This window comes from Bombus fervidus, chromosome 2 (genome assembly GCF_041682495.2).
Source record: "Bombus fervidus isolate BK054 chromosome 2, iyBomFerv1, whole genome shotgun sequence".
Taxonomy (NCBI): Eukaryota; Metazoa; Arthropoda; class Insecta; order Hymenoptera; family Apidae; genus Bombus; species Bombus fervidus.
This window is the reverse complement of record NC_091518.1, coordinates 3,222,463-3,235,940: the sequence shown is the minus strand read 5'-3', so window position 1 is coordinate 3,235,940 and position 13,478 is coordinate 3,222,463. Positions and strand designations below refer to the sequence as shown.

The following is a 13,478-nucleotide window of genomic DNA, read 5'->3' as shown; positions in this document are numbered from 1 at the left end:
AACTATCTTTCATTCTGGTTGTGAGTTGTATGGACGCTTGGGAAGCTGTTTATGGTTTATCCATGGTGCTGTAGTACGAAAATTTTACTATACAGTAGAATATATAGGGACAGTAACTAGAGAGATTAATAACAAGACGTCTGCAGGCTTGTCTTGACAACAAAGACGTCATTTAGTGCAATCGTATAACAAATGACAGAACATGAGCATTATAGATAAGGATAAATGGGACATCTGTTTATATGAATTTTTCAATGCTTTCAGATGTACGATCAATTTGTAAAGTGGCTATTATATATTGAGGAATAATATACGATTTGAATGAAATTTATTTGCCGCTAGTAGTAGGTTTCACTCGAACTAGTAAGATGAGATTTGAAGGTAATATTTTACACGTCACCGATAAGAAAATAAGATTTGCATATGATGAATCAAATATCGGAAATATTAACGACAGTTATATGGTTCGTTGCTTTTAACGAAGTTTCACAGCGAACGCTTGTCATGCACTCTTTATTTGTTATTTTGTATTTGCAGCGTTGGTAGTGGAAGCCTATCCAAGCGAGCATTGTCGTCCGCTCGCGCTTTGTTTCCCGTATTTGAGTTAAACGAGTTGCACTCGCGAGCAACAACCAGGGAATTGTTAAAACCGCTTGAATTTTCAAATACCTGGAGGATGCGAATTTAATGAAGCATTTACCAACACGAGTTCATCGCGTCGCCGATTACAAACACGCGTATATGAGGTGTGAAATTACAGATCTCTCGTAGCTACTATGTTGCCAGGATAAAGAGAGGCCCGTTAGAAGGAAGGATGGAAGAATAGAAGAAAAGAGAGAGATTTGATAAGGGCTTGGCGTGCAATGATTTGTCATAATTACACAGACAGATGAAATATATCATTAAAAACATAATTAATAGGTTGGATCTAACACGAAGCTTACTCTGTATAATTTGAATTTCATTAATTTTAAACCTCAGACAGCGCGCTCATGGAACTATCGTAATATTTCACGTTTATGCTCTCTGATCGTATAATATTTATGTATCGTCGCCTACGAGATTGTATAGTTCTATTTTTCGAGCGAATGAGAAATCAGATAATATAAATAAATGGTATCAAGTTAGATAATAGATAAAAATAACGCGTCAGTTAAAATTAAGTGATTAACAGAGGAAGTGGTGAGAGAGCAAACGTGACTAAAAGAGATGAATTTTAATTAAATGTGATTAGCTGTCAGACCAGTTACCACTGGGCACAGATTAAAATTCGTATTAATACGTAAGCAGGAATTGTTTCGCTACAACCCATATAAAATCACTTGGTCACTGAAGGTTACTACTCCTATACTCCTAGCGCCATCATAACCTATTTTACGATATAGTGTGCAGAGATGTGAAGTTGGTTAGCCGAATAGTGCACGAACAAAAGCGGTACGTCGTCTAATATGTACGGTGTTTAATATTTGCAGAATGAATCACGACGGTGGTTTTTATGACATATTAATAGTTAACACTCTCCACCTATATATAATTATGGTAATATTACGAAATTCGTTGCAGTACACACTATTCCCTCTATTTCGCTCAGTTTTAACGTATTCTGTGTATTTTGCTCTTTTGGTTACATGATACTACGTGATCCGATTTGAAACATGATAGTTTTAGCTCGTGGCGCTACTGTGCTATACCAAACACCTAACTTGCCTGTTGTGGTTATATTCTCATGTGGACAATATGTTCGGAAATTTGCAGATAATTTAAAAAATAAAACAAACACATTCAAACTTCATTACGAATATTCACCAAAATATCACAAAGGTAAAAATTCCTAAGGTATAAGAACAGGTATAACCTCGTATAACACGGTAATTAGATTCGGAAGAAATGCCGTGTCTTTCGAAACCGTGTTATACAAAACGAAGAATGTAAAAATGGTGGTTCGATTCCAGTAGCTAATAAAAGTACATATAATAATATTTCTTCATAACTAAATGAGATATGTTTATTAAAACAATCGATAATTAATTCGAAATATCACATATTAATATTATTTATGTTAGATATAAAAAATATTATCGACTGTTTATCTGAGAAGCTTAGAGTTGTTGCTCCCCTACAGCGAACAGATTCTCGGCTGCAAAGGGTTAATACTCGACGAATTAAAAATAGATTAAACATTTCAATATTTAAAAATTCCATACGCCAATATAACACAACAAATCACATTTGCTCGACTAATAAGATCGAATGACGGTGCTTGTATTAAAAAATGATCATTACATCCCATTTTGTACGGATTTCTTCAATTTCTCCAATTCTCGAATCGTGATAAGGCGAAATAGTGTTATAGAAATACCGTGCTGTACGAGCATTTCGTCAATTCTCAAATCACGTTAGAGCGAATCTGTGTTACAAGAATATCATATTATGAAAATACTCGTATATAAAAATTTTATAAATATCCAAAGCTAATTGAAGTACCTTTTTTTCAAATATTTTTAGATAGTCGAGCCACTGCGCATATTAAAAGACGAATAATTTCCATTTCTGCGAAATGACAGGTTTGGGGGAAAAAAGAGAAAAAAAAAAGAATATATATATATATATATCGAACCTATTGTTCGTTCTCGATAAAATTGATGCTAGCGGTCTCTGTGGCTTCGGAACCAATTAATTTTTAACGGTGGTCGAGTCTAATTTGTTCGGGAAAATTACTCTCGATAAATTGGTCATCTATTCGCGGAGAATATCTCTCAGATTACCAAAGTCTCCATTTGTAATTTCATGGATTGATTTGTTATTGTTTCGAATGTATGCAAAGTATGAATCTTTTACAAGATTAATATAGCGACAATAAAAGTATGCAAAACGGAAAAATTGTTCGGAATCAAACGCGGCAACTGATTTCGACGAAATTCAAGAAATATTGTGCAATGGTGAAATCAATTATTTCTTCTTTTTTTTTTTTTTTTTTTTTTATCGCTGAACACGCTACTAGATGTGTATCATATAAAAATATGCTGCTAGAGAAAAATGTTGAATTGTTCGTATTAACTCGTAAAATATGAACAATTGAATATTTAAAAAACAAGTGAAAGGAGAATGAAAAAGAATCAAGAGAAATGGAATTATGGAATTTATCAGGCAGTAGGTAAATTTATATTGCGGTTTTTAACGTGCTGTTAAATTTTTATAAGTATGGATTTTAAAATTGACGCAGACAAAACAATTCAGAATTGGTTTTGCTTGTCGCAGATATAAATATGATCTTTTCTTTATAGAAATTAAACGACGCGTAGAAAGATTAAATAAAGAAATTATTAGGTTCAAGAGATTGGAAATGCGAAATTTAAATTGACTTCTCCGTTTAATAGAGGACCGGAAAAGAAGAAATTCTTTTATACTTTACTTAACTGATTGTCTAATAAATATTTATTTATTATTATTATTAAACATTTATCAATACATATTCGATTGAAAATCCCATAAAAACAGATATTAATAGATACAATAATTTCGTGTCGCTAGACTACTGAAATATCACACTGTGCATCGCCAGTAGAACAGTTTTAAATTTGTCGTCCTCAATCGCCACTACGTATGCATATGGCGCTGGCGTCGATCTTCGAGCGACGCTCCTCGATCCTTTCGATTCACCACGACGTATTCGTGCAACGCAGAGAATGCAAGGTTCATCTTTTCTCACTCATTACCCTCGCTCGACTTCGACATTTGCACTCGCCTCGGCCACTCGACGGTACGAGCTGGCTTTCATGCGGGGAACGTTCGACGAAAGTACCTAAGACGTGACTCAACACCGTAATATTTCTTGGCAACTCAAACACGAGGATTTCTTTCGGCGTGTAGTTTATCATTTATCATTAAATTCCAAGGTGGTTAGACCAGCTAGAAAAAAGGTCTGTGAATGCAATCGAAATACATACACATACATTTCACGAGGCAGCCTCTTCTCATTCACCGATATAACCTCACACGAGTCGCATTCCCCTCTCTTCGTTTCTCCCCTCTCTGGCACCGCCAATCGAACGCGTTGCTCCCGCCAGCTAGTGAGAAATATTGCTATGCATTCACAGATAATCGAGTTTCATCTCTTTGAAATTTGTTTTGTCATTTTTTTCATGGGTACAATGTTGTTTTGATATTAAGCTTATAACGTATTTCCCTTATAAACGTACACAGCATTTGTTATTCCGTTGTAAATGATTTTAAAAAATTTCACGTTATGTAATTCTTCTTTGATAACCTCGACGTTTATAAACATCGATCGCTTGCCATAGTTTTACCGTAATGTTTGCGAATAAAAGAAGTAAAACGTTTTCAATTTTGCGATGAAAAACTCCCATCGTGTAACGGTTATGTACGATAATCTATTCATACGTGCGAGCGAGTTAATACACACTCTCGTGTACACGTCTAACACTTTACCAAATCCTATATGTTTCTACGCGTTATCAATGCGCCCCCATTTGCGAAGATCCCCGAGTGAACTATGGTATCGGTAATACGGAGATGAAACACTATTACCCAGCTACAATACTATGCTTTGAAATTCACAGACACCAGCTAGAATGTGTCCGCACAGAGAAAGATTCCGATGCATGCGAGATACTCAGGATCAAAGCAACGCGAGGCAGACCTGCTTGAAGGGAATGGATTGACGCTCCAGAGAGGGGGGGGGGAGGGGAAGAGAGGAAAAGGGGAAGCGAAGAAGAGAGAAGGAGAGAGAAAGAAAACACGTTAGTGCGTACGCTCCTAGTCAGACGAAGAAACGAGAGAGAAGCATAGAAGCAGACACGAGAAAGATACATAGATACAGACACACAGAGAGAGGATTTACCTCACCCTTAACCACGACAGTATACCCTAAATGGACTCGACTCTGTCGACAGAACTGCACGTATTTTCCACGGATGTCTATGACCCTACCACACGCAGTCAATGCTCGTAACGCACTAGGTGTAATGATCACGATTCAATGCGCATTATACGCTCATTAGCGTTCTCGTATCTCGCAGGGGTCGAATAGAATTCAACTTCCCTTGTGCATAATAACCAAATGCCGGGGCGGTCCCCTACGTGGCTCCCTCTATTCGATAACGTCATATTATTTCCATCTAATCCAACGAATCGATAGACTAACCCATCCATCATTGTTAGGCGCAATCCACCAACCTAGATTCACTCGGATTCATTAGGAATGCCGGAGCCAAAATCACGTCTTGATAAATGTCAGGTCGGCGTTCCTGTTGATCTTCCGATCGGCCTGTGCTTGCCACTCTCTATCGCTTCGTATCGTCGGCGAGAATTCGTTTTTGTAGAGTCACGACGGTGATACATGACATCCGTCATTCGATTGTCTCCGCAAGGCGACGTTGGTGTCTAGTTCCAAGAGACTACCGTGCGACTTGTTTGGTCTTTCGATTCGAGGACGCGAGAGATATCGTAGGGGGATATCGATACTCGTGCAACGTTCGAGGCTCGATCATTCCCGATAGCTTCTCGTTCGAAAATGCTATTATTCAGCAGAATACGTTTGTTTCAATCTCTACTCGATACTCATATTGAATAGCAATAATAATAGACCGATGGATATCAAAAATCGATACCTGCCAGAATAGTTTATGAAATTAGTCAAGTCTATTGAAACAAATCTATCTCCTCTCTAAAGATTGATAGGAATTGAAACATAACCTAGATAGGTAGTCGGAGACCTCGAGATCTCTTTTTTTGTTACAGAAAAGAAATGTAACCGTTTGCATTGCTGTTGCGTAAAGTATCGGTCGGTACGTAAGAAATCGATTGGCAATGATACGACGAAACTAGCATTCGACCTGTTTACGCATGGAAACTAACTTTTTACGTGAAAATAACTATCGCTGTCGTTGGATCGCGCTTTTCGCACGCTCTTAAACGAATTTACACTTTGGACGTGCATCGTGTATGATTCATCTACCGTGAATATAAAAGATGAAAGGAGTATTTAAATTAACCATTTCAATGGTTGAATTCATTTCATTATTCTCAAATTGTCGAACAATGTCTGTATAATGTGAAATTGATAACTTTATAGAAACTGAAGTTGATCAATTTGACTCGTCGGAGGCTTATCACGTTCTCCCCATTCTCTCCTCCATCACTTAAGTATTCTTGGTGCATTGCCACTGTTTCTATCTGTATGTGGGAGAAAAAGAAAACAGCGTGATCGCGTTACGAATGTACGCGTCAGTGGCAAACAATTCTCTTGACGACGAGGTGACTCTGGTCGACGACCGTATAGTGTATTTATTGCGGTGAGCTAGACTTTCCTGGACTTTTCAATTGCCATATGAATGTGTAATGGTTATCGACGGACGTGCGCGAGAGACCCTCGAGAACTGTAACAACTTCGCTGTATCAAGCCAATTATGGTATTAATACTGAAAGCTCCAGTCCACGACCTATGGATGTGGGGAAATTTTCTCTCCCCCCCTTCCTCTCTCTCTCTCTTTCTCTCTTTCTCTCTGGCAAGTTTACAAGCTAATGAAGGCGGAAATGATGCAGGCCTTTAGCGTACTTGAGCAACGACAAGAACAATACCCGCTACTTTTTCCGTATTTCTATCAATAATTCGTCAAAATGTCATTTCCAGTGTATTGAATGGCAATGTGCCTGGAAACAAATATTATTGGACGCGATTCCCTTAACAAAAGCACTCGGGACCTATACAGAACTCTTCAATTGTGGTGTTACCCTACCGGCTCCCCTTTTGTGTTTTAAAATATGATACTGCTATTTTTAGATCCTAACCTAACTTGAAATCGTTCCTCGCCCTAATATTTGCTGCGAAGATAATAAAGGTAAATCTAGATATGGAGAGATTATGGAAGAGGGTGCTGCCACCTACAACGTTATTCTTTACAGAAAGTCAACAAAAGGTATGTACTTATATCTTTCTCTTGCTCCATTTCACAAATAAAAACACAGAAACTAGAGAGAATTCTACAATGACGAGTATCATCGACTGATCCGGTGCGCCGAGCTGGACAAAAGAAACTGTTCCATTTGCACGATAGTTCCTCTCTCGTTACCAAACGCCATATGTTCGTTTATTTTTCAAACGGAATTTTAAACAGCGCGTAAAAAGAGAATACATAAAACATCAACTTTTTCGATCGGTATAACGCCGCACTGCCAAGGATCCGACTATGTAAATGTTATCTTCCTTCTGTAAGGCACGGCTGCCACGCTAAGTCATAAATTCGTGGAAACTCTCTGGAAATCTGTGTCAGGAGTTAAGAAGTAATCCCCGGCTGCGCCTTAGGGACGAATCAGCGACAAGGACGTCGAGTACGCGGGAGCCAAATGCGTTTTAGGCAAAAACGAAGTTAAGATAGCGTAGGTAAGCCAGGCCTGGCCAGATTATGTCGTCAGCCTAGGCTCTTCCTGTCGTCGGCCTGGCTTGACAAAAGGAAAACGACCTCGAAATAACGATGGAAAGTTTTTCAAGCATCCTCGTCTATTTCCACGATTACCTGGCAGAAATTCTGAAAGAAGCGTAGACTCAGAGGGTAAACTGCAGGTATACACGGCCAGGATACGTCTAAGGAGCACGCTCTATTGTGATTAGCTTTTAGCTCCAACCAGCTGCTGCGTCTGGTAGTTGGAATGACCACCGATGGTGTACTTCTCACTCGAAATTAGGGGGAGAGTTCGATGGGAATCGGTAGAATAGCGGCGCTCGTGGCACCTAAAGTAAACTACGCTTCTGTGGTGCCATTACTCCATGCTGTTATTGCTAATCTTTTGAACTGAGATTTTCCAGTCCGTGAAAGACTCTATTTCTTTGTGTCACGTGTTTTCGGTTAGGTTTACATGGGTCCGCGGTAAAGGATGGAATAAAAAAGAATTTGTAATGACGTCAAAATATTATACCGGGTTTTTTCTCGGAACATCCGTAGCGTGTTTGAGAGTCAATGTTTTGCGGAATAACCGGATTTGCTTCAACTTTTACCAACATTATCATAAAATTCATGTGTATAACGTAGAGGTAATGAAAATTCAAACGTACATGTACATTTCGCATAACGTTAGGTAATGTACGGAACGTTATGTATTCGTAAAAGGTTTCTACAAGTGTCGGAACACTTTTATGAACTACCGTATACACTTTTCGCGAATACAATAGGAACAGTAAACTGTCTAACAGCATTACGATCCAGAATAAACGTTACAGTAAAAGCAAAGTGCATTCTCGTACAAAGTACAGCTCTTATACAGGGAATAATACCACATCGTATGTTTCATCCCTTGGCTGTTGCATATTTGAAAAGAAAACTCATCGACCGGCTAACCTCCAAGTTTTTATTTTACTGTCTACAAATTAGTCCCTACAGGGAGACGAGTTTGGCCGATGGCGCTACCAGGTTCCAGGTTGCTTTTAAAATTTTCAACCGGCCATCCAGTGCGTCGCTTCGAAAACCGCCTGTCCGAGTTTCACCGTGCACATGGTTTAACGCGTTCAACTTTTAGGGCTGCGTGTATTATGAATGAACAGCAGCAGGGTCGCGAACCATATGGCCGGAGAGGCACATGGAGAGCAACGCACAGAGTACCTGGACAGGAACAAGAGCGAAACGGAGATGGAAAGAGAGCGAGAAGATTGCACAGAGGAGTAGAGAGACGTAAAGCAGAAAGCGGAACGCCGACATGTTAAACGACCACGGGGGCGCAGTCAATGGCATCTTAGGGTCGTTTTATATAGAAATTTGACGTGCCGCGTAATGCAATTTCGGACGTGACAAATGGAGAGCAGGTGAAGCTAAGCTGCCTGACCTACACGTGTAGCTTAAACCGTACAATGTGGATTTCTCTCATATATGAAATAGCTCAGAAAAGAATTCGAACAACTTTTAGAAAAATTTGACAAATGTATTACGCGTATTATACGCAACATTTTCAAATTTTATTAGCCCTATGATAGCGAACGTAACAGTTAAAAAATCCGAAGATTCGATATTTTCTAGAAATCACTAGAGTTATAAATATCACTAGTTTTTCACTAGAACCGTATTTAACGCTTATTGCGTGTTTCAGTATTCATGTTACAAATTTTTTATCAAATATATGTTGGCAGTAAATACTTGTAGCTTCTATGTACAGTTCCAAATCAACTTCGAACACCGATATAATCAAGATACTAATGAGATTTCAAAATATAACGATACACAATATATAGGTGGAAATTTTCTATGATAACTGTTGAAATACTTTTGTCAGCTACTGACAATGAAAGCATCTGCGACTCTTCAACGTGTCGAAACGATATGATATATGAAATCGCGCGCTACCGTGTCAGCGGCCATTATGGCTGTCGAAACCTGGTACGAGAAGAGGAATTTTTGAAACTGTTCAACCGTGTTCGATCATGGGACAGGGTGGACTACGGACGGCTGTTCGCGAAGATGTTTGTCTATTTTGTACGTGTGTCGATATGTTTGAGCGAGAATCAAATGGAATGGGATTGGTTCGCTACTGCAGTGCATCAATAGCCTTTGACACATCGAGTATGATTGGCAATCCTGATTCACGAAGGTATCGATTGGATAACATTTGTAACTTGAAAAGATCACTGTGTACACTGGCCTATATACTTTTAGGGTGGTATTTGTAGGAACAGCGTTAGGGATGACGCCATCTCTCAAGGTACACCTATATATCTGTCTTTAGGACAAACAATGGGGTGGAGTTGGGCGTGGAAGAGATAGATGGTGGAACAGTAGCAGGCAGTCGGCTACGATCATCCTAAATAGACAATTACCATCCAATGAGCTGTTATTTTTATTCTAATCGGGTTGTTTAAAAACAAATATATATAGAAAATATGGAACAGTAACGGTTCACTATGAAATACTTAGCGCGTCAACGGGAGTCGTAAATTCCCGTTACGATTGCACGAATCGACACCACGAGCAGGGCGATCCCCTTATTTCTTTTGGGATAATAGGGGTGATTAGTTTTTAATATAACTGGAATCCACAGTTATATAATATATATATTTATTTACACTAGCCTACAATAACTATTGCGTCGACAGAAATTGTTTGACTTCGTCGTGTCGGAAAGCACAGTAATTGATTAATCCGAAGATCGATCGATTTGATGGATAGAACGCCGAGAACTTGACTTTGATATGTATCGATGTTCGATGAATTCGCGAATTTATCCGTTAGCGTCTAAGACGTATGCGGTAGGATTTCTGAAGAAAGACTAACTGCCCTAGGATAAATTTCTTGTCCTCTCGGGGAGACGACCCCCTCCGCGCTCGGATCACGCCGCCGCTCGCGCCGATGATCACGTATGCCGACTTCTTTGTGTAATTAAAGAACGGATCGAATCGACGTTTCTGGAACTCGCGGCCGGGCGGCAACCGTGCGCTCGTCGATACATTGTATGCCCCGTCGGGAAGATGAGACGATTCGTGTATGACGCTAGAAGACCGCGAGAGACGGTTAGAAACACGATCCATATCAAGCTTCGCGACGTAACACTTGGCTTCGGAAAGCTTCGAAGGAGTTAGTCCAAATTACATGAAATTCTTCGCTGCAACTATGGTAGCTAAAGGCAAATATAAAGAAAAAGGTATAAATTAATGGTACTACAAAAGACCCTGACCTGTAACAGTAAGTACACATCCCTACCTAAATGGAATAATATTAATTGCACACAAATGAAGAGATCGCTCAATCAAATCGCAGCACCAAGAAAAACCTACGTTTCGCAACGTATCGATGTGTACGAAGGAAGCAACGAAATCTGAAGCCTGTTTTACGTTAACGAGCAACAAGTATCACGAAGAAATTAATCGTATTCTGCGTTCATTGGTAAATTAACAATTAATCTAATGAAGATACGCAGCTCCTGCACACTCACACGTGTGAATTTGTACGCGTGAGCGCACGTTAAAAAAATAAAATACTCGTAGACGCGATGATTTCGTATTTCGGGGAATTTCTACCGGTTGCGAAACAGCAATTTTAATTACTCGAAAGAGACCCAACTAGGATCGTTGTAAATTCCACGTGAGAAGTAGCGCGTATCATACAATTTTGCCCGTAACAAATATATACAAGGAAATGTAACTCTCGTGAAGGAGTTACACAATACAGACCGCGAATATCTCTTTAAATGTGGCTTTCAGCGATGCGCGCGCGCGCGCGCTCATGCTCACATCTCACGGGTGGATGTTCAACAAAATCGCTTTTTGTATTGAAGCATCTACACGATACGTATACATCGAAAGCTTTACGGTTCTTTCGCGTTTCTAAAGAGATAAGCTGTCTGATATTCGCTTATTTCCACGGATACTAATCCACCGTACTTTTGTGTTAAACGAGCTTCTAAAGATACATACAACGTTCTGTGAGTCTCTTTCTAACAATTTGGCAATTTATGCAACGATTACATTTTTGAAATTGTTTCTTATTCGATGGGAATAAGGAGATTATATCAACGTATATATATAATTTGGTAATAACAATATGGCAGCAATTATTTTACGATATGACTAACTTATAACACGATATCGTTCGCAACGTTTAGAGTTGAGAAAATGTAAAATTAGCTACTCGTAGAAGGTCGTTCAAACATAGTTTTGCATTTCAGAAATGGGGCACACTGCAGTGCCGTGGGAGTAAATTTAACAAAGCTGTAACGGCGATGACCCTCAAACAATCCGAAAGTCGCGCGAGAGCAGAAGTTATTTAAACAGGACCGGGCTACCAAGATGTATCCATTACTCTCTACACAAATTTGCACCGGCTAAACATGCTTGTCACCATCCTTTGACCTTGACTTGTTTGAAGGTCTCTTCAGTTTACTAGGCTTTCTTCGTCCTCTAGTTGAACAATAAACCTTAGCTTTAAATATTTTTCAGCAAAAAGCCTTTAAGACCATTCTCATGAAAAGGCGTCAGAAAAAGCTTCGACACAAAAGAATCCAAAGGCAAAACCAAACACCTTTTTGTATCGTACTCTGTGTATACTTGGTGCGAAGAATATAATGAGGTCGTAAATTAAAGTATCAATCGGCGACAACGATTGATGCAGCCACACCAAAGATTCTACACGTCACACGAAATCGATTTGAATTGCTTGAATCTCAGATCGTGAAAATCATCAATGAATTGCTATATCAACCGTTTGAGTCCCAGGGGTCTTTGAAAAAACAGATTCGAAAAATCCCAAACAGCGCGATAACGCTTGCCATATTTGTTATTTTTATGAAATACATCTATATTATTATATACGCGTATTATTACTTTATAAACATTTCAAGTTTTGTTCAATAAAAATTATTTAGAAGATAACAATGAAATACAGAATACTGGGACTTTTGACACAAAAACTAAACAGCGCGATCGCTAAATCGTTGAACTGTCCGATCCTGGTTAAGATATCGAAGCTCCTTGTCTCTCGCTGCGTTTTAAGTTGTTAAGAAACACATAAACTTTAGCATGTGGCCGATTTTGTATCTCCTCCATCAACAATACTAATTTAAAAAAAAAAAAACTAATTTTCTAAACTTTCGTTCTACGTATATATCTTTTACAAGTGATAATAATTTTCCAAATTTTCATCCTATCTAGAACGACCTGGCAAAACCGCCTACGTATTCGCCAATACAAGTCTTGGACTTCCGCACGGTATAATAGGTCACGGCGGTCCATTGGAAGCAGGCAGCAGGGAAGACAAGGCGCGTTTAAAATGCGTCCGACATCGGTAGCTGGCGGCGTTATCGGAATTAAGTAACCGATGATTCACGTTCCACCATGAAATACAAACAATGGTATCGGAATAACGACACGTCCCGCCTCTCTCATCGCTCGGCTATCTTGACCAACTTATTTGCATACCGGGCGGACCGACCGGTCGGCAGCCACCGCGAGAGCTGAATTTACACTTGAGAAGCCGCTCGAATTATCGTTTGACAAATTTCTTAGAAAATTGTCTCGTACACCGGGTCAGCCGGCCACTCGTGATGCTAATTTATGTGTGGCGGAAGCATCATTATGCGTGCCACGTATATATACCTGCTACCCATATATATATATATGTATATGTGCATACAAGGTGTCCCAGAGTTTAACAAATTTAGTCAATTCGTTTTAAGGTTATAATCATAACATGTTATATGTATAAAAATATAGTGACTTGTGTTAGTATTTGAACACCTTTTTTTAAATATATTACGCGTCTTACGTTTGCAATAAATATTTTGTAATTTCTATGTAAACTTCCAGATTGGTTTGAAATTTGTCCAACGTAACAGTGACAATTGTCTCGTCATTCACTATTCGTGAAATTTCAAAATGTTTTGTATAATATATTATATAATATAGGGTGATCCAGAGTTTGGCAGCTAAATTTTATTACAGCTTTGCGTGGGTATTTCTATAGTAATGCACAATACAGTAATAA

The 13,478-nt window shown here is 39.0% G+C and overlaps 1 protein-coding gene across 2 annotated transcripts in view; it reads right to left on the bottom strand.

The window, feature by feature from the left end:
- Window positions 1-13,478, bottom strand: part of LOC139993732 (uncharacterized) — a 121,687-nt gene that overhangs the window by 96,499 nt on the left and 11,710 nt on the right. The window lies entirely within an intron of this gene.